Source organism: Trachypithecus francoisi, unplaced genomic scaffold, assembly GCF_009764315.1.
Source record: "Trachypithecus francoisi isolate TF-2019V2 unplaced genomic scaffold, Tfra_2.0 Lachesis_group13, whole genome shotgun sequence".
Lineage (NCBI taxonomy): Eukaryota > Metazoa > Chordata > Mammalia > Primates > Cercopithecidae > Trachypithecus > Trachypithecus francoisi.
The window spans coordinates 65,288,276-65,315,942 of NW_022681458.1; the positions used below are offsets into that span (position 1 = coordinate 65,288,276).

General features: G+C 40.7%; 1 long non-coding RNA gene across 1 annotated transcript in view; it reads right to left on the reverse strand.

Annotated features, from left to right (window-relative positions):
- Window positions 1-27,667, reverse strand: part of LOC117094814 — a 176,321-nt gene that overhangs the window by 22,689 nt on the left and 125,965 nt on the right. The window contains exons 5-8 of the long non-coding RNA XR_004441686.1: window positions 10,551-10,594; window positions 7,274-8,589; window positions 6,168-6,311; window positions 2,876-2,993 (exon numbers count right to left, since the gene is read on the reverse strand). This is a non-coding gene — a long non-coding RNA (uncharacterized LOC117094814). The remainder of the gene's footprint in view (window positions 1-2,875; window positions 2,994-6,167; window positions 6,312-7,273; window positions 8,590-10,550; window positions 10,595-27,667) is intronic.

The following is a 27,667-nucleotide window of genomic DNA, read 5'->3' on the forward strand; positions in this document are numbered from 1 at the left end:
CAGGCTGGTCTTGAACTCCTGACCTCAAGAGATGCCCTGCCTCTACCTCCCAAAGTGCTGGGATTATAGGCATAAGCCACTGGACCCAGGCTAAAATCTTATTAATATTGCCAGGCAAGGTCCCATCCATTCGATTTAGACTTAATGTAAAAGAAGAATTACAGAAGAGCTTTAAAAGGCATGAGACTCTGGGGAGAAAGGAAGACTTTGGTATATTTTGAAGACAAAATTAAAATGTAGTATGATACAACATGTAAATTTATACCTCTTAATTTTTATTCTCTTGGTCAGAAACTGTGATATCACACCTGCACCCTCATCTAATTCTTGCTCAGAAACACCATATCAACCCTAAGAATCCAGTTTTAAGTACATGAAAGTTGAAAGATTTTTCAGATCTTTTAATTTATTATCAGCAAAGATAATGGCTTGGCCAAGTCATTTTGATATGAACAGTTCAACTGGTTGCTGGGCTCCTAAAGGCAGGAGGTGTCAAGTGACTGAAGGCTTCACTTCTCAGGGGACATCTGGTGTTCGCACAAACTAAGCAATTAGTTACAACATGTGCTTCTTGCTTTTCCCATCATCTAATTTGTTCATATTTTAATTCTTCAATCCATTGCAAGGTATCTCATGGCTAGGCAACAAATACTGAATTTCTCTTTCTGTTCCCTCAAGAAAACTTTGAAAGCTGATTATGCTTTCTGTCCTTTAGGGGCATGGTTAATTATTGGCTTGTGAGAGCAATGCAATCCATTCATTGATTTTGCAGAGATTAATTAAGCACCCACTAATGTCCCAGACATTGTTCTTGGTGTTAGAGATCAGGGAGGACAAGGCAGACAAGTTTTTGCTCTTGAGGATCTTACATTTCATAGGAGGAGACAGAGGAAAGAAACAACCACAAAGTCAGGTAATATCACAGAGTGATTTGTTCAGCAAATAAAACATTAAACACAGTGATGTGATAGGGGCTGGGGCAGGGAACTTCCTTAGCCACAATGATCAGAAAAGTCCCTGACTAAAGTTCAGGCCACATGAAGACCCAGGGGGATTGATGTCCAGGCAGAAGGAACAAGTGCGAAGGCCTAGAGGCAGGAATGCACTTGGGGTGTAAGAGGAAGAGAAAAAGCACAGTAGTTGGAGGAGAGCAAACTATACTGAAATATAACTGACCTCCAAGTATTTGAGGATTTGCTCATTTGTTTGTTTGTTCATTTATACTCTGCCTTGTTCCAAAAAGGATTTATAACAGCCCTTTGAATGTTGCTGTTCCTTACAGTGCCTATAGATTTGAGAAAAATAAAAGCGAGTTCTCTAGCAGGTAAAGTCTAAACAATATCTAAGATGGAGCATTAGGACAATCCATGCAAGATGCTTACTTTTTCTTTTGAAGACTCACACACCTTGAAATGTTATTTAAGAAATTATTTCTAAAGAAAAGGGTTGCACTGAATTTCAAATCAGCAGATTCACTCTCTAATTAATCATGGCACATGCTATTTACAAAACTCCTGTTAAAAACAAATTTCTTTTGTACACATTACAAAGAAATGTTACATAAAATTAAGCACCAAGTAATGACTTTAATTTGCGGTTAGTTAATAATACACAGATGATCACGCGGCTGTAAAGGAAGCCGCTTGGGACATTAACAGATATGCTGGCACAGAGGAATTGGAAACAGGCAGACTGTGAGGCATTGGGCTCAGCTCTGGGTGGAGAATAAAGAGGGCTCAAGAATCGATGGATATTTGATGCTTTGACTTTCAGTAAGAGGCAGAGGCCTGATGAAGCCTTTGCTCAGAGAAGTCTGACTGGCCTTTTGGGTTTTTCAAATGGTTTGTAAGTTATTTTTTACTTCTTGCCCAGCAAAAGGGTTTTACAAAACTTAATGACATTTTTATTTAGTTGAGATTTACTGAATGACCTTGGCTCAGAAGTACTTTTTGGCTTTGCAAGAAGCTATAATTGTCCCAAGTTCTGTGAGCCACTTTAACTCAGCTGATTTCTTGGTACTTAGTGATCCCAAGCTAAGGCACTCAGACTTTATATTTTGGGAAATGAAAATAAAATAGAGTAAAGCTCTAATATTTGAAGGAAACCAATACTGTATTGCTCCGAAAGTCTGCAGGCTACATAAGTTATCATATAAACAGACACAAAAAAGAAAATGTTTGATCCCACATTGTAGTGAATGGGTGGGAAAACCAATGGCCTCATGGCTTTGTGATTAAAGTTGGTTTAAACCTCAAGAAATGAAGAAGAGTGGTTAGGAGACTGAAAATGGTTTGCCTTTCTCTTATGGAGCAACTTTTCTGATATTTTCTCAATTCTGTTTACACTCATCCAAAAGCCAGAGTGAGGCAGGGAAAAGGGTGAGCACAATCAGAGACTCCTGGTGCCCAGCCCTGGGAGAGGACCTCAGTGCCCCAAGACGTAGAGACTCCTGGAGGGCATTCAGGGCTCCCCTAGCTCACAGTGTCTCTTATTTTTCATTTCATGTGTTCACACGCTTCCTTTGTTTTGTAGATGAAATGGTTATCAAAGAACTGTAGACTCCATGGTGACATTTTAGCTTCTTAAACAGGTGACAAACATCCCTGGCATATCTCTAGGTTGGAGATTACATCAGTGCCATCATTACTCCTCTCAGACATCTATGGCTGGTCTCTGTTTCCCATGGAAGCTGAGTTAAGTCATTCCTCCCATGGAACTGGCTGGCAATGAGGAAGTCTGTAAACTGAATCCACAATAAAGTCTCACTGTCGTCCTTATTAGGCTTTGGGGCAATATGATAATACACTCACTGAAAGAGGCACACACACCATTACCAGACTAATGATGAGCTGAAGATAAAAAAAAAAAAACTTACGGAAGCTTCCGAATGGGATTAATCAACAACTCCAAGGCAATATCATGCTGTGCTTATGTTTTCTGCAAATATTGACATTGAAGAATTAAACTCGTGGCTAAAAAGGATATCTTTGTCCCTGTGAAAGAAAGTTTCTATGTTACTATTTCAGATCAAAGAGAATGCAGAACAATAGAAGCAAGAAGGATCCCAAATATAGTGTTGCAACTCTCCTCACCTGCAGGAAGGGGCGAGTGCAGCGCTGTACATGTATCTTTGCTGTTTTTGTTTGTTTAACCTCTATTCCATCACCAGCAATAAGAGTAATAATTACATCACACACACACATATTCTCTCTATAGATACAAACACATAAATATACCCATACACACATAATTTAAGCTGGAAGAAGAGTGGTAGAAAAGGACCTCTGTTTTTTCCTTTTTTTTTTTTTAATTTGGAAAGCTATTACAGACTTCTCCAGAAACATTTTGGGACAACAGGGAAGTCTGAACACAGGAGATTTGCAAATGGGGCAACAGGGAAAGGAAGTTCAGGTGATTCAAACAGCATGGAATACAAGGCAGAGAAAGCAGGAATGATTTCTTGAAAGACAAGGCAGAATTGATTCTGGAAACCAGAGATCCCTCACTGAGTAAGTTGTGACTGTTTCAAACAAAATCAGCTGGAGCTGACCAAGAAGGCAAGCGGTAATGCTTTGATGTGAAATATTTGTACACATGGTCCCACAATATGAGACATGGATGTATGCTCCCACATAAACTTGTTAGAACAGCCTGTTTCAGGCAAAAATAGCTCCTTTGGTATTTTCTTGACTACATTCGATGACTTGTTTACTGACCATTTAAGTTAGGGCTGGAGCATTGTGATAGATTAGATTATCATCTAGCAAATATTCACTCCCTGCCCACCATCCCCAATTCCCGCCCCTCTGTACCTCCATGGAGGCGGTACCTCTCTGCTTCATTGACGTGGGGTTTGGCCCTGTGACTTGCTTGGCTTGATAGAATACTAGTAGACTTGACATAAGCAGAGCCTGAAAATGTGCTTATGTAGATGGAAAGTGGGGGCTACCATGTAGAGCGCAGTAGCATAAGTCTCTGCTGAGCACAGGTGGAGGGTCAGAATTTGGCTATTTACAGAACAGCATAGAGTAGTGGCTATTCTGTGTACAACTTTGTATAATCTGATATCCACAAGAGCTCTTGTTTTTGGAGTAAGGAGAGTGTGTTGGTGGTGGTGGTAGTGGTTTGTTTTTGTTTGTTGTTTTGCATAGTTTTGAGATGGGGGCATAGCCATGGAGAGTTGAAGCCATGATCTAACTGAACTGCTGAATGAGCAAGTGAAGGAGGCAAGGGATGCTTATTGCATTGTGCATTATAAGGCACAGTGAGTAAGCGAATGGAAAGTTTCACTGAGGCAATATCTTGGTAATATTCTCCTTTCAGTAGGGCTGGGTTGTCTGCTGGGCTCAATGGGCAGTTGAACAGAGACACCCACCTCACCCTCACCCCCATCCTCCAGAATCATCAAGAAAGTACTGTGGGTAGCGACAGTGGGAATGAAACTTACTATCTGCAACTGATCCCCTGGACTGGGTAATCACCTGGTGGGTAGAAGGGTAAGGGAGTCTGAAGGGGCTATTTTCAAGAGACATTGTCACCTGGACCCCAACATGGCCACTCTTGTGCATATCAAAGTATGGCACAGAACTAGGGTGGGGATCATTCTTCCCTACTTCTTTGAGGCACCCAGACAGCTCTGGCTCCTTGAAGACTAGCGGGTTAGGGAGATGTCACCAGTGTTACAAACACTTCGTTCTTACCATAGGCACCACCAGCTGGTGCTATAATGAGGTTCCCTCCAGCCTGGCATGAGTGGAGGATCCAGGAGAGGAAGGTGGGGGGCTGCTTAAGGACCTGACTGGCAGGCATGTGAGGAGACGAGACACTCCTTGGGGACTCCCAGGAATTCACTGGAGGCCTTGGCAGGGACGTTTGAGCAGGGTGGGACAAAAGAAAGAAATGTGGGATAATAATGCTGATGGGAGACATCCCAGTTGTTTTATGCATGTGTTGAAAGTTAACTGTAGCCGGCTCAGTTCCCACTGTCAATACCCACAGAACTTTGATGGTCCTGGAGGATGGGGTGGGGCGGGTGTCTGTCTCTCTCTTCAACTGCACATTTAGCCCAACAGACAGCCCTACTGGAAGGAGAATATCACCAAGATACTGCCTCAGTGAAACTTCCGCTGCATTACTTCAGGATGAAAACTCACAGGCTCATAATAATGTTGCCAGTTTACATTGGTAAGAGTTACCAAAGACATGTAATTGCCCAAGAGAAGTAGATGTATATTAAGAGAAAGGAAGAAGAAAGAAAAGAAGGGGAGTAGAGAGAGAGAGAAATAGAGAAAAGAAAAATCCCAATTAAAGATGTAAAATCTTTGAGATATACAAAGGTTCTTTTCTAACCACTGATAACACCAGTGCCTCTTTCCCCCCAGATAATATGATATTTAACAGAAAATATAATACATTTATCATCAATGATGTAGAGATCATACCATTTCAGGAACATAGAGATGGAAATGGTCCCTTTAATATTCTATGGCCTTGGTATAAAAAGTGAGTCACATCCACTCACAACTCAGGAAATTTCTTGATCTAAGCACATGCTGCACTGCCCACCCCCCTCCACCCCCAAGATGAGATAATAAATTCCATCTGTTACTCTTTTTAATTTTTTTAAAAAAACGTTTTGGTATCATCTGTAGAGTTTAAAATACCAGTGGTTTTATGATTCCCAAAGCACTTGGTTGTCTGAAAAAAGTCTCACTTTCCCTTGGAAGTCTTCCCAAGAAAGAGAAGTGAAAGATACTACAATTTTAATGTAATAATTGGTCTATATAAGAGAGAAACAGTGATATTTACAACATGGTGAGTGAAAGCTTCTCATTAGAAATTCTCACAGAAGGAACTTAAACAAGTTAAGGAAAAGATGGACTATTCATGAAGGGAAACACTTATTCTCCAGTCAGTCCTTCATGTATTCATGCAGTGAATATTAGTTGAGTGCCTACTCTGATTGAAGCCTTGAGCACTATGTTCGATTCTCCCTTCTCAGCCAAAGATGAGAGAAAAGCTCTATATGACAGCCAATCCCCTCATCAATTTAATCTTTCTGTTCTTCCAGTTGGTCCAATATCAATGGGAAAAACTGACTTCTGGCTATGCAGCTTCTGGGAGCAAAGTCAGAGAATAAATATAGTTTGGATCAGGAATAGGCCTACCTGGCTCCAGCTTGTTGTGCTGGCTCAACCAGCTCATGAGCTCATTTTCCAGCTCCTCTCATGCTTCATACTGGGGAAAATGATCCATGGGCTACCCAAGGTGCATTCCAGTATGTCCAAGGAGCATCCACAAAATCCAGTGTCCTTAAGTAGCAGAGAAGTGGAGGAGAAAATCAAAAGATGAGCAGGAAAAGGTAATGTCAGTGGGTCAGTATATCTAGCAGGAATCCTAAAAATAGAATATTTTTTTTTCCACACTACACCTGAAAAAAGTGATTTTCTCTGGGATACAGAACCCCTGAATTCTCTGTATTGGTTTCTAGGTCTAAATCTCAAATCCCAAACAGGGTTGTCATATATTTAGGAGAATAGCTATGTGCCTAAGCTCATGGACATTAAATCCCAGCTCTGTCACTCACTAACTCTATGACCCTGGGTAAGGTACTTAACTTCTTTGTGTTAGCTTTATTTATTCACTCAACTAACACTTACTATAGATCCTACCATGTGTCCAGGTACCCTGCTAGGCAGTGAAACAAAAGACACAGAATCTCTAACCTCAGAACATAACATATTAGTGAGAGAGACAGCAAAAAAAAAAAAAAAAAAAAGCAACAAATGAAAAACAGATTTTTTTTTTTAATGTGTGAAGTGTTATGAAGAAAACAAACAAGGAACTGAACTGGAGAAAAAGACATTTGCATTAGATAAAATAAGAGGAATCTTTACATAGAAGGATCATAATCTTGGGAATAATAATATGTTTATGTGAAAATTGGAATAATAACACAGTCTTCGTTGGATCATGGTGAGGCTTAATGGTGAGGCTTAATTAGATGATGCATGCAACACATTTGATTTAGTGCCTGGAGTATAGGAAATGTTCAACAAATGTTTATTATTATTTTTTCTGTCCTAGGCTGGACTTAACACATAGACTTAGTACGTAGTACTAACACATGGTTTTGTACAAAGTAGGCATTTAATGTGTGTTGGTGATGAGTTATGATGACAGTGTGGTGACATGGTACCACTCCTCCATCCTATCACTATTCACTGTCTCTGGCAGCATCAAAGGGGCTAAAATTGCACTCTTAGGCACATACCTATGATAGAAGGGGATATATCAGCCTCTGGATCCCCAGGGTGGGTCCCTGCAGGACAATATTGTTCCAGGCAGAAATCAAGATAACCCTGGTACTGATTTGTGTCTCAGTTGCTCACAGTATAAACAGAAGCCACCAGGGCTGCCCACTCAGCACTTCTTCCCAGGCACAGGAAAAAAAAAAATATTTATTTTATAAAAGAAAGATGAAAGAAGGGCATTTTTAGTCTAGTCTGCAGCTCTTTAGAACATAAACTGCTCAGCCCAGGGGAATTGAAATGGATGAAGCATATGCAAAGTCAGATAATGAATGGAGTTTGGGAGGAAAAGATGATAAAAGAAATTGCTTGTTTTTATTTTTCCATCCATAGTGATTGATAGATGAAAAGTGGTCAGTGGTACCAGTCTCACTGATGTTGGACATTTAGGGAAGAGGGCAGCAGTATCTCTGTGATCTCACAATGAATGTAACAGGATTTATTATTTTTAATTTATAAAATAAAATTTCAAATGGATATAAATCATGTGAATTTCTAGGACTACTACTTATTATACATGAGAAGTAAAACTACCACATTTACTGGTCTGCTGGTAGAATTCAGGAGACATACTTCTACCCTTGAGGATGGTATGTTGGTCGAATTATTAATGAGATGAACTATGGAAAGGGGAAAGAACACAGACTGAGGGGTAGACAATGCCTTCTAGGTCTGGGCTGTCACTCACAGACGTGGGCCAGACATTTGTGTTCTCTGGGCTTCCTGATTTTTGTGCCATGCAGTGGTTACAGATATGTTGTGATCTAATGAACCCCTGGCCCATGAGGCCTGGGATGAATGAGGTCCTGAGCTGATCATCAGTCCAGGATTCCTTGAAAGCAGTCTGAGGGGATTCTGGCAGCATGTCCCATAGTACCTTCGGGTGGCAAATACCACAAGCTTATCTGCAACACACAGAGTGCTGGCAGGAAAGTGCTCCTCATTGTCTGTATCAGCAGTCTGCTTCAGGGCACGCTGCTACCCTCCGTGGGCAGGAAATCTGCAGAGATGCCAGAGATTTCTTGTTCCAGGGGCCTAAGGAGCTTGCTATGAGGTCCAAGTCTTGATTGAGCGTGGGAGATGAGGAGATAGGACAGGTGAGACTCCAGCAGGGTAGAGTTCAAGGGCTGCCCTTCACCTCTGTCTTCACGTATGCTGGACACTTACACCTGTACTTGCAGTAGCAGCGCCCTTTTTATGGAGTCCATACAAACAGCAGGATAAGAGCTCCAGCACTGCGAGCACATTCTGCATGTTCAAGCACCTTTCTATTGAAATACTTGGAATGAAAAAAGTTTGACTGAATTTGAAATCCATTCTCATTATCAAAAGAAATTTTAACATTTACATTGGTCAAAGAAAATAAAAAAGAAAAGCTCAGATTCTTTAAAGAAAGGTAATTTCAACTGTTGTAAATTTTTTAATGACTGTAAAAAATGGTGTTAAATTTTTTTATCACCTACTTGTGAGAACAAAGTTTCTCATCAATGGTGACTATCAAGAATTTGAAGAGATCATTAAAAAGACTTGATCAGGATTTGCTTGTAGCCATTTCAAACATAAAACTTGGTATAAAACAGTTATGTACATGGAAGCAAGCTCAACTTTCTCATTAAAATTCTTGGAAAACATTTTATTTTGAGCTTTTGCACACATTCACTATTCAATATCCATTTCTAATGCTCTTTATTTTTATTATAATAATAAAGTATAAAGAAAATGTAAACGTTTTCACTTTGTTTATATAGGTGTCCTCAAGTCCCCCCACCCCTTGTATTAGGCCATTCATGTGTTGCTATAAAGAAATACCTGAGCCTGGATAATTTATAAAGAAAAGAGGTTTAATTGACTCACAGTTCTGCAGACTGTACAGGAAGCAAGGCATTGGCATCTGTTTGGCTTCTGGGGAGGCCTCAAAGAGCTTTTACTCATGGCAGAAAGCAAAGTGGGAGCAGACATCTCTCATGGCAGAGTGGGAGCAAGAGAGTGAGGTGGGGAGAGGTGCCACACACTTAAACAACCAGATCTTGCAAGTACTCACTATTGCAAGGAGAACACCAAGCCATGAGGGATCTGCCTCCCACTAGGCCCCACCTCCAACACTGGGTATTACATTTCAACGTGAGATTTGGAAGGGACATCTAAACGATATCACCTCTAGTTCATTTCTGTGTGATTGGTATACAGATATTATGTCATAGTTTGAGTAGATATCAGGACACACAGATGTTAATGCTGGTCAAAGAATGCTGGCTTTCTTTGACCGAATCCTACAAGTAACTTGGGCCTCCACTCTCCCACCTGTGAAATGACTGGATTAGATTAAATTATTTCAGTTACTCCAATTTCCAAGTTTCTTTTAACCATCCATATACTTCTATGCATGTCAAGAATTTATTTCTTATGAAGATGCATCTTAGTAATTGATCTATGATTTTTTGAATAACTGTAATGCAAAATGGTCTTGCTACAAACCAAAGAAACTTGGTATGCATCACCAGATAGTGGAATTGCATATACTTTGTGATAAAAGCATTTATTAGCAGGAGAAATTTAGCCAGCACCTTGGCTCCGAAGAACTCAACGTGCTATGTTAATGCTACAAGCCTATTTTTTTTCAAGTTAAAGTCCCTGCAAGCATTATCTCTTGCTCCTCTAAGTTTGGAAAAACACATCAATTTGAAGGAAGCCATGGCATAGTAGTTCCCTTCCCTTTGCATTCAGAGGGCATTGATGATATGGCCTGTATTCATGTTGATCACTTTTATATTCCAACATACCTGCCCACTGATTTCCAGCCATCATTTCCACCTTTGAAAACAATCATCTCAGATACCTTTTAATCAGCTCATTTGGAGTCAGAATCCTACCTTACCTACCTTCTCCTCCCCAGTTCCTTGCCCCTCTATGGGCAAACACAATTTTTTTAAGTAAGCCAGATATATTCAACAGTCAAGAGCAGAACAGAGCTCTGGTGCAGACCTTAAAATCCATATGCTTTAGGAAGAGGTCTGGGAAAGTATATTTCTGAATATCAGAAAATGCGGAAACAGTAAAGCATTCATTTCAAATGAAAGAATTTAAAATAACTGAGTACACATTACCCTATCAGACATGGACAGCTTTGGCACAGACCATTGAATATGTGAGTGCATGACTCCTAACTGCTTGCAGCTACTCCTAAAATTAGAAATATGTGCAGCCCAGAGAAATTGGAGCAAGAGAAAAAGTGTTATGTACCATGATGCCTCAGACTTGCCCTTTAAGAGATGTGGCCAGTCTTTCTAGGAAGAGGAGCATCAAAATCTATGTAAAGAAATGATCTAACATTGTCAGCACATTTATTCCAGGGATTAGCATCAACATCACACAAAATAGGTAATACAGGGTATAAGCAAAAGTTCAGGGTTTAGTCTTCAGGTGAAGGAGATGAAGCAAAAATCAGGAATTAGTAACGACTTAAAAACAATGAGGTCTCTTGGGTTTCAGCAGGAGGTCAAGTTACATAAATGGACCATTTAGCAAAGATGAAGGACACCATAGAAAACCATAAAATTCAAGAACTCATATTGTAAAACCATAGGAAGAAATCACATTTATTAAGCACCATATGTAGGGCACTGTAATAGGTGCTTTCACACCTTGCAAGCTAAGTATGACCATAGCATCATTCCTGTTTCTAATTGATGAGAAGACTAGGACTAATAAAAATGTTAAGAAATTTGTTACAGGTCATACAGCTGGTAAATGATCAATAGCTGCTAAGTTCAGACTTGGTGTTGACTTTAGCCATAAATGTTATGGGTATGTCTATCTCTTGGCTTAATTGAGGGGAAATTCTCCAATATCATAATACCTTCCCTACTGGCTCCATTTAATTCCACAGTTATAGGTAAATTCCTTAAAGTCTTAATGATTTTGTTTTTAAAATTTCTGATCTAAATTCAATCATCCAAGGTGTGGGGCATCTTAAGTAGCTCCCAGGCATTTAATCAAAAGGGACATGTTGCTTAATGAGCTCTACCAGGAAGCCAAGAGCAAGTCCTACAAGGTTGAGGGGAATCTCCTCTGGGTTCTGGGGCTGGTTAGGGGATCACAGCACTATGGTACCTTTTTTCCTACACTTTTTGGCTACATACTCTTTGGTTGACTCTTCATATGACAATTTTGTAATATTTATTACAGAGAGCATAGAATGATAATTCAGTCTTTAACATGATTGTTCAAAGTTTGATAGTTTATTGTTGATAGGTTTAAAAAGCACCTTTGAGATTCAGACTTACTATTTAAATTCCCTATCTGTGAATTTCCTCTGCAATTGCATTCCAAGAACAAAAATGCTCATAGGAGAAAGGGTGTTCCTGAAAGTAAGCCACTTATTTCATAATTTGCTGATGGCCAATTAGATGCAGATACAAGGCATAGATAGAGATTAAAATTCAAGGTCTTCTTCAAGGCTCAGGTGCTGTCGGCAGGAGAAAGCAACTACCCCAGCAAGAAGACAAAGTTGCTAACTCAGCCTGGGGGCATCACTGCCCTTGCCTGTCATGGTCCTGGGGCTGCTGGTTGGCCTGGTGGGCTCAGAAAATCCTCTCCCTCTGCCTACACCTACTGACAGCTCCTTCTGATAGGCCTGCCATGAGCATCCTGACCCATTCTTGCCTTCAGTGATAGGAATCTGAACCAGGCACTGCTCGTTACTACTTTGACCTAGGCTTCAGAGCACCCTGACTCCCTGGCCTCCTTACCCTAGGTCAGACCTGGTGAGGAAGAAGTCAGTGAGAATCTGTAATTGGGAACAGGGAGGTAGAGTGAGTGGCTGACCAGCCACATTAGAAGGTTGACAGTCTCTAAAACTTTTGGCTTCAGGCAAAAACTGCCAAGGAATTTACAGATATGGCATTGCCAATAAAAGGCTGAAGTGAAAAGTAACTTTTTGAAACCAATAATGACCACATTTTGATCAAACACAGTGAAGACTGAATTATGTTTTCCTCTCTAGAAAAAATTACAAAATTATTATATAAAGGGATATTATATCAAAGAGTATAAAGGCAAAGATGAAGGGAAACAAGCATTATAGAACTGCAATTAGGTGCTTAATTACCAAAAACATAATGTTACTTTCCTTTCTGATTTTTTTTTTAATTTGTGATATTTGCCAGTGTCTTAGTTCATTTGTATTGCTATAAAGGAATAATAGAGACTGGCTAAATAAAGAAAAAAGGTTTGTTTGGCTCATGGTTCTGCAGGTTATCCAAAAAGCATGACACCAGCATCTGCTTCTGGTGAGAGCTTCAGGCTGGTCCCACTCATGGTGGAAGAGGAACCAGTTTGTGCAGAGATAACAGGTGAAGGAAGAAGCACAAGAGATAAAGAGGGGAGGTGCCAGACTCTTTAAAATAAGCAGCTCTTATGGGAACTAATGTAGAGCAAGTACTAACTCATTACTGCAAAGATTGCACCAACCATTTATGAGGGATCCACCCTATGACCCAAACACCTCTCATGAGGCCCTGCCTCCAACACCGAGGATCAAATGGAGGAGTCAGATAAATTAAACTATAGCAGTGAGGTTTATAACATTTCTGATTTGATGCAATTTCTTTTTGAAATAAAGTTCTCCTATGCATACCTACTTTTAAACTCAACTTTAAAAATTATTTTTCTTAAAGAATGACCCACAAGTTTAAGCTTTAGGTCCCATAAACCTGGATCTATCGTTGGGGCCAACCTTGGAACTTCTGCTGTGACATAAAAGGCCATGCCCAGCATCCTCATGTTTTCAGCGACGGGGTCTCTGTCTAGAGGGATGTTGGGAAAAGGTGCCTGGTACAGTTTCAGGGAAAGAACAATAGACTAGAATGGGACTTCAGTTCTATATCCAGATTCACCTTGTTCTAGTTATGTGCCCTTGGGAAGGAGGCTGTAATCCTCAGGGAAATGGGATTCTAAACAGGAGCCTCTGCTCATCTCACAGGGATGTCTTGCATTAGTGTTATAATATAAATGTTAAAATCTTTGAAGTCAGCTGACAAAAAGGTAAATGTCATTGCTACCACTCATTGCATATTTTCCCTGGCTAGCAGCAAACTTCAGAGGTTACTGGTAGCATTTTCGTGAAGTTTTATCACCTTCACATCTTGTTCCCACACCAACTTTGAGACAAATCGAAAACTGACACGTTCCTTTCTAAATTTCTCCTAAGTGGTGGTGTTGGTAGTGAGGTTCCTTTTTGTTTCTTTTTCTTTATTATATAGGGGGAAAAATGTGAAAACACTCATTTCTCTCCTTTTCCCATCTTTTTACCCTTCCTCCTCCACATCCTATGTTGTCCTCCTACCCCCCTCAACAGCCCAATGCCACTACCCTCTACTTCCTGTCAGATACTACACTCTACTTCCTGTCAGAAACTGCCCTCTACTTCTTGTCAGAAACTGCCCTGTACTTCCTGTCAGATACTGACTTCTGCTTCCTGTTAGATACTGCCCTCTACTTCCTGTTAAATACTGCCCTCTACTTCCTGTCAGATATTGCCCTGTACTTCCTCATAGTTATTGAACTGGCCATTGCCCTTGTCCAGCTCCTTCCAGGGTCTTGTGGAAATATCCTGGAATTGGGCTGACATTCCACTCAACTAGACTGATTAAGAGATAATGGAAGATTAACAGAGAGTGGGGCTTGTTCAGATTTGAGGAAGACTCCATAGTGATGAAGCCAAAGTCCTTTGTGTACCTCACTAGTCACCCAGTGAGGTCACTTAGGCTCCTCTGGTACATGAAGAAACTCCTGACCTGTATCCTCTTCCTTGCCACACCCTCACCCCACCCCAAGCTATTTTTGGCTTCTGCTATATGCAGAAAATAAGCAAATAAAAATGGGGAAATAATCTATAAAGTCAATGGCTAATCAGCCACACTTTAATATCCAAGAAAGGAGAATAACACCCTCAAAGGAGTCATCAACAAAAGTGAAGGGCAATGAGTTGGTCCCTTCTGAAAATTTTCTGTATCTCTATAAATTTGTTACTCAAGGTAAATCACCAGTCTGTCTAGCCACATTTGTTAACAATGCATGTAACTCTTAACGGCATCTCAAAAGCATACTTACTCTCAATTTCGCTTCTCATTCGTTTTTATGATGCCAGAGAAATTCAGATTATATAGGCTTTCTTTGTGCTGAGATGGTAATTTTATACCACTGTAGATTAATAGCATTTTTAGTGATATTTGGTATCACTCATTTGTCTCCTATGGTCGTAAAGATATATATTTTTTCTAATTTGGCTTTGCCAACAAATAAAAAATAAGAGTCTTTTTCTGTTGAACGAGCGAAAAAGTCATTCTGATCATGAAGAATTATTCTCTTTTAACATACCCACAATCCACCATCTAATTGTTTTGGTTATTGCAGCAATACAGTTTCTACAAGAATGTGTGTGTGCATGCGTGCATATATACAGTCTGGCCTACAGAAGATTTTCTCCTTTTTGCTACTTGATCTTTACTTTGAGTTCTCATTACTGAGAACCCTGTTATAGCCTGTTCGTCCAGGCACTCCTGTTTAGGAAGATGTAAACTTTCCCTTCCTTCCCCTTCCTCTCCCTTGATCCTAGAGTTTTGCAGATATTTTTACTTTGTGAACATATTGATATTTCTGGAATTCTGTTCTGGGAACTGATTCTGCAGTGCTCACAGGAACAAGTACCCATTCCAGGGATGGCTATTATGAAACAGAAAGGCAGTCAGACTTGGTTTAGCTATCAGCTTTTAAGAGCTTCCTCCATCTGCTAAAATGTGCACTGCAAAGTTGCACATAAAATGCTGATTAGTACCTCAGTGCAGATTCATATAATGATCCACTTTCCCTTGGTTTACACCACACTCTCCTAAGTACCTATTCACCTGTTCTATTGGAAAATTGTAATCATCTCTCTGACATTAGCTTGGCAATTTCAGCGGCCACTTCACAATCTTTCAAAGTCTTTCTGCTCCATTTCATTCCTATTTCTTTTCTGCTTGTGTTAATTATTTTTGCAGCCAGCATACGTGTTTGTCAATAATGCATTACATTTTCCATGTGTCAGTTCTTCAGCCCATCAAAGAACCCTGCTTTTGCATTCTGAGTCTATTTTTCCCTTTCCCAACTCAGCTCATTTTGCTCTGGGCCTGCCTCTACTCCTCATTCCAAATCCATCAGAAGTTGCATGAAACTTGGTAACTGCAAGGCAGTCCCCAATTTAATTGGGTCTAGTTCTCCACGGAGCATTACCTTTGGGCCTACAGCAGGCTGCAAGTCGTCCAATAGAAATACAAGTTGTCCTGTATTTCTTTGATAACTGAGGTGCCTTAAATGTCCTCACCTCTGGGATACCCACTTCTGGAATGTGCACAAGACAATTCTCCTGTCTTGAATCAAGGGCCAGGATGTAAGTCCCTCCTTAAGCCCAAGGATCATGTAAATCTCTCCTGACCCCACTAACTTCATTCCCAAACATGATGTCTTTGCTTAATGAAAAAGCCTTCTCTCACTAAAACTCCTAGCACCACTAAAAGAAACTCTTAGCATAGTGGTAGGTACATTCCAAAGTCCTATGAATACTTACACAATTGAATGTGATAAAAACGCTTAGGATCCACAAGCTCCCTGGGCTGTTTTGGAGGTTGTGGAGGGGGATGAATGTTGCTCAATTTTAAAATATCAGTACTGTTCTTCCCTCTGTCCCAGCATAACCTATTCTTGGGAATTTTCTAATGGTTACCACTTCCTTTTTCATGATTAGTGTCAACGTTAGCAACAAGCTGTTATAATTCCAAGACTCTTCTTTTGTGGTTGCTTCTGAGAATCACTGACTAGTTCCCTCTCACAGGCCAAGGAAACACCATTTTAAGAGAAATCTACTTCTCAGAATGAATGCTCCTTTGGTGAAGGGAAGTTTCTTGTTTTGCTTTTGTTTAGAATTCCCTACAGGGTTACATACATCCTGTTCTAATTCCCTGGCTTCTTGGGGAAACACTCAGGCCATGACGGGAAGAGAAGGGACACAGGCCCCAAGCCCGTGGACAGGGAGATAGCGTGAGGCTCCTCTGCATCTGGGCTGCCCATTTTGTTTTCTTGTTGCCCCAAGTTAGTCATTCACGTGCACTGGAATCGTCCGAGTCCCACACACTGACCCTTGGTAAGATTCCATTTCTTACTTCCCTTAACTATGACTGTCATTTGCCAGCTCCTTCTGATATTTTTAACTGCTTGCCATCACTTGGAAGTCCTTCATCTCCATGCTGAAAGAGAGTGCTGGAAATGTCCGGGCAGGGCAAACAGAAATGTGGGAAATGAGAGTGTTAGGAGGAGTAGGAATACAGACTTGGATTGGCAAATAATACTAATGCCAATCCTGCATGCTTAAGGCATGTAGGTAATCAGAAATTTCTTTCATTGTTAGCCCTTTTCTAATAATCACTACAGATGATAATTTTCTTCTAACTGTCCCACAAAGAACATTGCTTTTTAACTGTTGTTCTGCCTACTCTCTAGCAGTCATGCTAATAAGCAAAGGAACTGGCAAAGACCTGCTAAAGGGACAAGAAGAAAGGGAAAATGAAGTCATGATTTATTCATCATTCAGATATTCACCTCATTATTTGATCTACTAATAGAAAATTGAGGCTTTTTCCTCTCTTGTGGGTATCCTATCTTTTTATTTTTAGATCTTCTTGGAAATATCTCCCTGAAACTTGAAGATCCCCTCTAGATATTATTTTCCAGGATGAAAGGCCTCTAGCGGAGTCTTTAATGTGCAATAATGAGAAGATGAAATATTATTGTGTTTCCTCTGGACTCTTGTATTTGAACTTGATCCAGGATTGACATTGGGCAGCTCACCTTTCCCACATCATGGTCAGCTTTAAGTCAGGCTAAGAAATTACCTTCCCTGGCCACTCCCTGCTTTGTCCAGTTAAATAAAAATGAATTTTTAATTTTGTTACGTTAACTAACTCCGTGGGCCAAGGTAAGCTAAAGAAAAGTAGATGTATGAGAGGAAACGTTGGCAAATTCTCTGTACTTATTTACAGTACAGGAAAGACCCATAATTAACCATGCTTTGGGAAAATGCTTTCTTGGAATGGGTCACAGTGAAGGGTTTGGTTTAAAAAAAGTTGAGGGTTGGGGCTTCTACATCACATCCTCTGCTACGTGTTTTAAAAATTAAGATTTCTGTAATTTTTTTAAGAAATGAAGGCTTCTATAAAATTCATGTGATTTTAACCAGGGATAATCTCACTCAGTTTCCACAGGTATGAAATGGGGATTATAATAGTACCTTTTCTTGGGCTTTCTGGGACTACTTTATATAACATTTAGAAGTGTACCTCTCCAATTATCATGCTGTACACCTTGAATGTATACAATTTTTGTGTCAATTATACCTCAATAAAGCTGGAGGGAAACCCTCATTTCCATAGTAAAAACAAATACCTAGGCACACAGCTAATATTCTAGTCTATAATTCTATAAATGTTAGCAATTATTGTTATTATCAACTAATAAAATTCCCAGTTACCCTTATACCATATGACCCATTGGGGGAGAGGACTAATAGTCCATGAATAGGATGGAATCTGCATGAACAGAGTTTTAGAAACTTCTGTTTTCATTGCTGCATTTTAGAATAGATTACTTATCAGAGAAGAAAAGCTATTTCCAATATTACTTTAAAATGGGAAGACCCGCCTGTAACACCCGTCCTTTGTTCCTGCAAGGCAACAATGAGCTAGAGCCAAAGGGCCTTTTTAGAGGGCGTGTCTCACCAGTCTGCAAAATCCCCCAGCGTCCTCCATGCAGCCACTTGGCTCATTTACGCATCTGCATTTCCCTCTCCTGTCTTATGCTCAACCAAGTATTTTTATAGAGGCTCATCTCTCTTGTTTTACACGAACAATGAGACGAGGTTAGGCAATACTATCTATATTTTACAGTTGAGAAAATTAATAAAAGGTTAAAGGAATTTTATAATGGTGCACAGTGAGTCACTTGGGACAGGGACTAAAATCCAGACCACCCTCATCTCCAATATTGTGCTGCTTGCCAAACCATGTGAACAAACGCCTTCCTCAAATTTCATTAGAAATGATTTGTCCTCTGTCAATTGCATCCAGTGTTCTTTGCTATGATTTTAAGCAGCAGGACAACGTGATGCACCAGTTTTAAATAGCAAGTTAAAATGTGACCTAAGGTGTTTGAGGCAGCGTCCTCTCCACTCTACTAATAATCAGGGCAGTTTCTAATTATTTGCATGGAAGTTGGCTCCCAAGATAATTCAGTGTCCGTGTGGCTCCATTTCACCTCTACTTATTTCCATTACCTTGCATATTAGCTATGTCAAGTTGATGGGCCTGCTGTTCCCCAGGGTAGCTATTATAAATACTGGTGCTACAGTAAAATGCTTCCAGTCTTCTGGAACCTCGTTTGAACTAAGCAAGTTCTCCATAATGATCATTAATGATCTATTGCTTGCATAAAAATGTTGGATATTAATCTTTTGTTTACTTTCTTTATGCCACCAGACTTTTAAAATGTTCTTTGTAATGTGAGTTAACTGATGACCAGGAGTAGCTTCTCCATTGGGGACTGGATGACTTTTTATAGCTGACAATATACTATGGCAGGTAAAGGAGCTATCTTAGACCCCTGCCTGAAAAATCCACTTCTCTTGGCAGATATGGCTGCCTAGAGCTCTTGTAGCTAAAATAGCATTAATGCCTATGTACAAAACCTCATCTGAGTCTCTTTTTCAAGTCTGCAAAGACTGCTGCCTAAGTATCATAAATTTGGGATGGGAGCATGTTTCATGCCAAGAATTTCCTGCAAGGTGACTGGGACGAGTCTAGTCACCAACCCTTGAAGGAGCAGCATCATGGGTGCTGGATAAATTATGTTCCTTTCTCACAGGACCTAGATTTGATCCATGCTGATGAGTGTGAGAGTTCATCTTTGGTCTGGATCCTTCCACAAATTCCCTTCTGTTGAGACCCAGATTTCAAGTGCTAGATTAAATCTAAGAGAATCCTCTAAGGTTTAAGATAAGCTTTTCTTCCAATTTTGAATTGGATTGGGAGAAATGCCTGCAGTTTGGTTTAGTTTGCCCTTATATCATGGGACTGGACTAGAAATAGATGTGCATATGTACAGGAAATGATGATACTCTCTGTGGTACAACGTCACTGAGCTTGAGCTCAAGAACATGATAGACCTGGATTTGAATCCCTGGTTGCCACCTACTAGATATGAAACTTTAGGAAAGTTTCTTAAATTCTCTTTAAGATTTAGTTTTCTGGCCAGGCATGATGGCTCAGGCTTGTAATCCCAGCACTTTGGGAGGTCAATGCCAGCAGATCACTTGCGGTCTGGAGTTCGAGACCAGCCTAGCCAACATGGTGAAACCCCATTTCCATAAAAACTACAAAAATTAGCTGGATGTCTGTAATCTCAGCTACTTGGGAGGCTGAGGCAGGAGAATTGCTTGAACCCAGGAGGCAGAGATTGGCAGTGAGCTAAGATTGTGTCACTGCACTCCAGCCTGGGCGACAGAGTGAGGATCTGTGTCGGAAAAAAAAAAAAGATTTAGTTTTCTGTTTGTTTAATAGGAATGCCAACAGTAGTCACTTCATAGGATTGTTGTGAGGATTAAATGACAAGATATGTATAAAACATTAAGCCTACAGTACAGTACAAAGCAAGTGCTCAGTACAAAGTACAAAGGTGTAATATTTATTTTATTATTATTATTCTTTGAACCCACATAGGTCTCAGCTGTATAGAGTCCCTTTCTAATTTTACTTATCCTGAAAAAGAGAGGGTGTTTGCTAGGCTGTCGCCATGTGTCTATTCCTGCACTGCCTGACTTTGTGATCAGCAGTTAGAATGTAACAGAGGTAAAGAAGATCTTGCTGGATTTAGTTATGAGCAGGATGAGGAAATGGCCCTATGCCAAAACTATAAATTTACCAGAAATCTCTTATAGTAAGGAATTCACATTAAAATATATTAGAAGCAGACATGCTTATGACATGTAAGCTCTTATCTGAGGAAGGTGTGGAGCAGCTCTTGGGTAAACATAGACACCAAAGCCACCAAGGTGGGGATGACATGGTCTGGGGACACAAGGAAGTTTGTTAGGACCATGGTTGTCAATGCAATTGCCACTGTCCTTCAAATTCTTATCCTCTCTCAAAGTACTTTGTATTGTATTGTATTGTATTTGTTTTGAGACAGTGATGCAATCACAGCTCACCATGGTCTCAGCCTTCCAGGCTTAAGCAATTCTCCCACCTTAGCCTCTCAAGTAGTTAAGACTACAGGCACACAGCATAGCATCTGGCTAATTTTTCTGTTCTTTTTCTTTCTTTCTTTTTTTTTTTTTTTTTGGTAGAGACAGGGTCTCATGATGTTGCCCAGGCTAGTCTCAAACTCCTGGCCTCAAGTGATCCACCTCAGTTGCCCCAAAAATGTGCTGGGATCATAGGTGTGAGCCACCACTCCAGCCATGGATACCTATGGCAGTGTTTGCTGCCATCATCCTATTTTTATTCTAATTCATCCTTCCACACTGCTGCCAGAGTGGGATTTATAGAACACAACCCTAATCATGCCATTTCTCTGCTTAGTGGTCTTAGCTGGTCCCCATTGCTTACCCAATTAAGTTTAGTGGTCAGAATCCAAAGGATAATCCCTTAAGCCTATGCACTATTGTCAATCCTTTGATCCCTGAATCCAGAGGAAGTTGGTGGTCCCACACTAGAGGACAGTGCTAGGAAGAAGCTGGAAAACTCAAGGAACGCTTTTCACCACATCCTGTGAGCATTCCCCCAGGGGTCTGATTGAAAAAAGCTTAAGGGAAAGACACATATGAGTTTTCCCTCTTGCCTGGAGATTAAATCTCTTCATGACTAGGAAATGTTTGTTGCTTCATATACCTGAAAAGCTGTTCAATCCCTGTATTAGTCCATTTTCACGCTGCTGATAAAGACATACCCAAGACTGGGCAATTTACAAAAGAAAGAGGTTTAATGGACTTACAGTTCCATGTGGCTAGGGAGGCCTCACATCATAGCAGAAGGCGAAAGGCACTTCTTCCATGGTGGCAGCAAGAGAGAGTTGTGCAGGGAAACTCCCATTTTTAAAAACATCAGATCTCATGAAACTTACTCACTATCATGAGAGTGGCACATGAAAGACCTGCCCTCGTGATTCAATTATCTCCCACTGGATACCTCCCATAACACGTGGGAATTATGGGAACTACAAGATGAGATTTTGGTGGGGACACAGAGCCAAACCTTATCATTCCACACTTGGCCCCTCCCAAATCGCATGTCCTCACATTTCAAAACAAATCACACCTTCCCAACAGTCCCCCAAAGTCTTAACTCATTTCAGCATTAACCCAAAAGTCCACAGTCCAAAGTTTCATCTGAGACAAGGCAAATCCCTTCCATCTATGAGTCTGCAAAATCAAAAGCAACTTAGTTACTTCCTAGATACAATGGAGGTACAGGCATTGGTTAAATACAGCTGTTCCAAATGGGAGAAATTGGCCAAAACAAAGGGGCTACAGGCATTATACAAGTCTGAAATCCAGCAAGGAAGTCAAATCTTAAAGCTCCAAAATGATCTCCTTTGACTCCATGTCTCACAACCAGGTGACACTGTTACAAGAGGTGAGCTCCCACAACAGTGGGCAGCTCTGCCCCTGTGGCTTTGCAGAGTACAGCGCCAACTCCTGGCTGCTTTCATGGGCTGGTATTGAGTGTCTGCAGCTTTTCCAGGCACACAGTGCAAGCTGTCGGAAGGATGTTGGCCCTCTTCTCACAGCTCCATTAGGTGGTGCCCCAGTAGGGACTCTGTGTGGGGGCTCTGACCCCACATTTCCCTTCTGTATTGCCCTAGCAGAGGTTCTCCATGAGGGCCCTAGCCCTGCAACAAACTTCTGCCTGGACATCCAGGCATTTCCATACATCCTCTGAAATTTAGGCAGAGATTCCCAAACCTCAATTCTTCACTTCTGTGTACCTGCAGGCTCAACACCATGTGGAAGCTGCCAAGGCTTGGGGCTTTCACCCTCTAAAGCAACAGCTGTACCTTGGCCCCTTTTAGTCATGGCTGGAGCAGCTGGGATACAGGGCACCAAGTCCCTAGACTACACACAGAAGAATGACCCTGGGCCCAGCCCATGAAGCCATTTTTTCCTCCTAAACCTCTGGGCCTGTGATGGGAGGGGCTGCTGCAAAGGTCTCTGACATGCCCTGGAGATATTTTCCCCATTGTCTTGGTGATCAAAATTCGGCTCCTTGTTACTTATGCAAATTTCTGCAGCCAGCTTGAATTTCTCCTCAGAAAATAGGATTTTCTTTTATATTGCATTGTCAGGGTACACATTTTTCAAACTTTATGCTGTTTCTCTTTTAAAACTGCATGCCTTTAACAGCACCCAAGTCACCTCCGGAATGCTTTGCTGCTTAAATAAGTTTTTCTGCCAGATACCCTAAATCGTCTTTCTCAAGTTCAAAGTTCCACAAATCTTTAGGACAGGGCAAAATGCCGCCAGTCTCTTTGCTAAAACATAACAAGAGCCACCTTTGCTCCAGTTCCCAGCAAATTCCTCATCTGCATCTGACACCACCTCAACCTGGACCTTGTTGTTCTTATCACTATCGGCATTTTCATCAAAGCCACCCAATAAGTCTCTAGGGAGTTCCAAACTTCCCCATATGTTCCTGTCTTCTTCTGAACCCTCCAAACTGTTTCAACCTCTGCCTGTTACCCAGTTCCAAAGTTGCTTCCACATTTTTGGGTATCTTTTCATCAGCACCACTCTACTGGTACCAATTTACTGTATTAGTCCATTTTCACAGTGCTGATAAAGACATACCTGAGACTGGGCAATTTACAAAATAAAGAGGTTTAATGGACTTATAGTTCCACATGGCTAGGGAGGCCTCACAATCATGGCAGAAGGTGAAAGGCATTTCTTACATGGCAGTGGCAAGAGAAGGGGCTTGTGCAGGGAAATTCCCATTTTTTAAACCATCCAATCTTGTGAGACTTCTTATCATGAGAACAGCACAGGAAAGACCCACCCCATGATACAATTATCTCCCACTGGGTTCCTCCCACAATACGTGGGAATTATGGGAGCTACAAGATGAGATGTGGGTGGGGACACAGAGCCAAACCATATCCCTAATATTGATTCTGGGGTCTTCCAGAAGAGTCACTACAGAGGACTTGGGACTCAGGTTTTCCAATTGATTACCTTCTCTTTTTGGAATGATGTCTTCCTCTCTACTGCCTCCATGCATCTGACTTACTAGTCTTCTGCTTTTTCTTTAAATGCATGCCTGATGATCTGATTGGCATAATCTGTGTGATTCATAGGGAAGCCTCAATTACATATGGCTTTTTAGTGTTCCATTTGTAAACGGGAGTTGAGACTGCTCACCTTCAGACTTTTTAGAAAAACTGAGTTGTCCCTTGATAATTACAAAAACAACTATTTTTTCAAACCTAAGGGGCTTCACTCAAAGTCAATACAGGTAATTTGGCTGAGGTAGCAGGTACAGGTCCTCTTGTTCTTCCCCGCCAACTGTTTTCAATTTCTTGGCTCCCACATCAGCAAGCTAGAGGACTCTGCCTCTCTGCTGGGAATTTAGGAGATTGCCTGGGAAGGCCACTGTGGTAATGATGGTAGCAGCAGCCTTTCTCTAGCCATTACACTTCGCTCCAGATGTGGCTATCATTATATGACATGTTCCCATTTGAATAACCGAAACCCAGACAGATACATTATGTTCAGCTCTTCCCCAATACTTATCTCAAAAAGAAGTAGAGGTTGGGAAAACATTTATATTTTTAAAATCAATGATCTCTGTGCATTGAGATTTACCTAACTGACACAGATCAGTAAACTTCTGGCCTCTGGTTTTGGATTAAGCTAAAGCATCTTGGCTTATGGCATACAGAAGACACAGGAAGCCTGAGGGTCCTCTGACAGCGTTAACTGCTCTAGTACCAGCTACCTGTCAGAGGCTTTATTTACCACAATTTATAAAATACTTTGTTTTAAGCATTCACTGAAAATGGGTATGTTAATTCCATAGCATGGTAGGCATTTCATGAAGACACAGCAAATAACTTTTAATATGTCTCCTTATCAAAGAAGAGGGTTTGTGAGATAGTAAAAATTCTCCAGCTCCTTGCTGGAAATGAAAAAACTCAATGAGAAACTCAATCTGTCTACAAACAAGATTCCCATCTCTACAACCATTAGCTTCTAAGTCCTATCAGTTAAGAATCTAACAAAACATTTGGTTTCTAAAATTATTGACCTATGTTTCAAATCAGTTTTTTAAACAGAAAACTATTTTACTCCCATCACCCTTGTTGGGCACTGGAGATGGCTTGAGAAATGCCTGCCATCAAACTTATACTCAGCAGCATATTTCCTATTAAATTAGCAGTGTGAAAAACAAAAATAGAAGTTAGTGATTTCCTACAGCCCCTAAACTGCTTTATTCTTCCAACAGAAATGTTGTAGCACATTACTCCAAAATGTAGACTAGGACCCTTGGGTATTTTACAAGTGAACAATGGCTGAGTCATTTAACTTAAGAAACACAGCTAGCTAAGCACTTATTTATTTGAGCAAAAACTTCAGAGGGCTTTTATCATGCTTGCACAAGATCCAGATATCTGAAGACTCTGTAAATCCATAAATACCCTCTGGCATGATGGGCCATTATGGCTCTTAAAGACTCGTTGCTGTCTATAGGATCAAACATGTGCTTCATGTGGAAGCCAGGGAGGAAGATTTATATGTTGACCATTCCAAATCACATCTCTATTTAAAACTCACTATCTTGGGAAAGAACCTCAAACTATTTTTGCCTGCTGGTATGAAGCATTAAGTTTCCTGCAGAGAGTCTTAGGAACATTTCAATTCCCTAAGCTCACATCTGTACACACCTGCAACCAAATCTCTTCCCTTTTTTTTCTCCCCAGGGGATGGAACTCAGCCTAGCAGATAAATCTCATGGGCTCAGACCTACTACTTAACTCAGATTTCACCAGAGTCACATAAATCACTTAATCTTTTGGAGAGATGAGTGTTGGAATGAAGAGCTAAATTTCTTTCCAAAGGACGTTTGTGTTTTGCTCATGACCGGAAGGAGAAGCAGGGCAGTGCCACCTCCTTAAAGAAACAGAAGGAGCTTCCAGAAGCCGGAAGTGTTAAGCAATGTCATGTGGGCAGGAAAGGTTAGAGAGGATAAGAACTCTAAAAAGAACCTTGGGTGCCAGCCTTTTCCCATTTCTCACTCCAACGGGTCATTTGGTCTTGTTGATTTTACCTCTACCATGTTTTCAAACTTGACCCCTCCTTTCCATTGGTTCCCTGTAGCCTCAGTCCAGGCCATCATCATCTCAATTCTCCATTTGCTCCACATTGCTGACAGCAATATCTCTGTTATCTGTACAACTGATTGTATGTCAAGCCTGGTCCTCCTCAGTTGGAAAGTGTTTCTTCCACTATCCTGTCCTCCCCACCACCAGACTTCCTGTTGTTTCCTGAAAGCATCTCAGCTCATTCCTATTCCCCTCTGCTTAGAACATCCTCTTAAATCCCTGCCCTCACTGTTGAAGCTCTAAGCTCCCAAGAAGCCCCTTCAGCCCACCCAGTGGGAATTCAGAGCTCTTGCCTCATGTCATATCCTCAAAGCACCATTTTCATAATATTGATCTCCTGCCTTGTGCTATGTTTATTTATTGGAGTACATCTGCCTTTTCCCCACATTTAAACCCTCCAAGAGCAGGTATCAAATCACCCAATGCTTTACATAGAGCCCTATATGTAGCTGATATTTAGTAAATATGCTTGGAATAAAGGTGTATGTGTACACAGGTAAATGGATTTGGCAATTGATTTTTGAGAGAAGAGAGTTAATGGAGTCAAAGAGATAGAACTCAGAATTCAAGAGAGTAAGGTGAGAAAGGGGAGTGAGAAACTAGAGGTCTCTTGCAAAATGTTATTATGAAAATATTCTATGCATCTATGGAGTTTGTATGTATGGACATTGTTCTCATGTACTACTAGCTTCTTTCTTCCTATTTCTTATCTATCTGTACCCTAGAAAATTCAATTTCTTATTCCCTTATCCAGCACTGAGTTGTTAGCTATAGCAAGGTCTTTGCTGATCTCCAAGCCTCACAAATCTCAGATTTGTTTAGTTAATGGTATTGGCATGGAAATATTTCTACAGCCTGGTTTCTGGTTCATCCTACATTACACTGCTGGTGCATTCTGACACATCAGCTATTTTTTCAATCATTTTTATTTTCAGAACATTCTGAAATTATCTCTAGGTCAATTCAAGTTTCATATTGTATTACATTCTTATTTTCCCTGGATATTAAAATGTATTTTACTCTGTCACCTTTAAAAAAAATGAATACCAGCATGTGATGTTGTTTAAGTCCTTATGAAGAGGTTTCTCTTTGCTCCTCAATGTCACCACTTTTCTACAAGCACAAAACCTTCCTGTTCGTACCATGACATGTTGAGGCCCTGTAGAACCTCTGGTGTCTAAAGACCTTCAATTGGCTTTGGCAAAATCTCTGGCGTCAAAACCCAGATTGTCCTGACTTTGGTTTCCATACTAATAGCCAACATTTACCCACAGGGCCCCTTTCCCCACTTCCCCTGTCTTTATACCCATGTGTAGCATAATAGCTGTAACCCACCTTTTACGGCACCCAACAGCTACTGGGTAAGCACCCATGCAATTCTCATCACTTATTGTCACCAGGCCAACTTCTAGAATGGTCTCTGATTTGCTCTCCCACACCCACCACTTGCCTCTGCTTATCCCAAAAGATTCCCATCCCTTGGCTGAGGATCCTTAATGATGGAAAATCTTGCGACATTAGGTGAAGAGTGGGTCCAATCTAATTTCATTTCTCACCACCTGTATGTCCTCTACCCCCATTGTGCCTTCCCCTGTTTTTTCTTTTATGTGCTTTCTGATGCTTTTCTATGATGCTCCAAAGAGAATCTCATTTCCCTGTGCTCCTCTCTACAGCTCTAGTTCATTCATCCTTGCCTACAGAGCTATTATTTGTAACAATAGCTAAAAATGATTGAGTCCTTACTATAAGCCAGGCCATGTACTTTTATGTGGATTTTCTCATTGATTCTTCATGATAGTTTTATAAGGAAAGCACTACTATTTTCATGCCCACTTTATAGAGTGGAGAACTGAGGCTTAACCTGCCCGAGTCTGCACAGCTGAGAAACAACAGCCGCA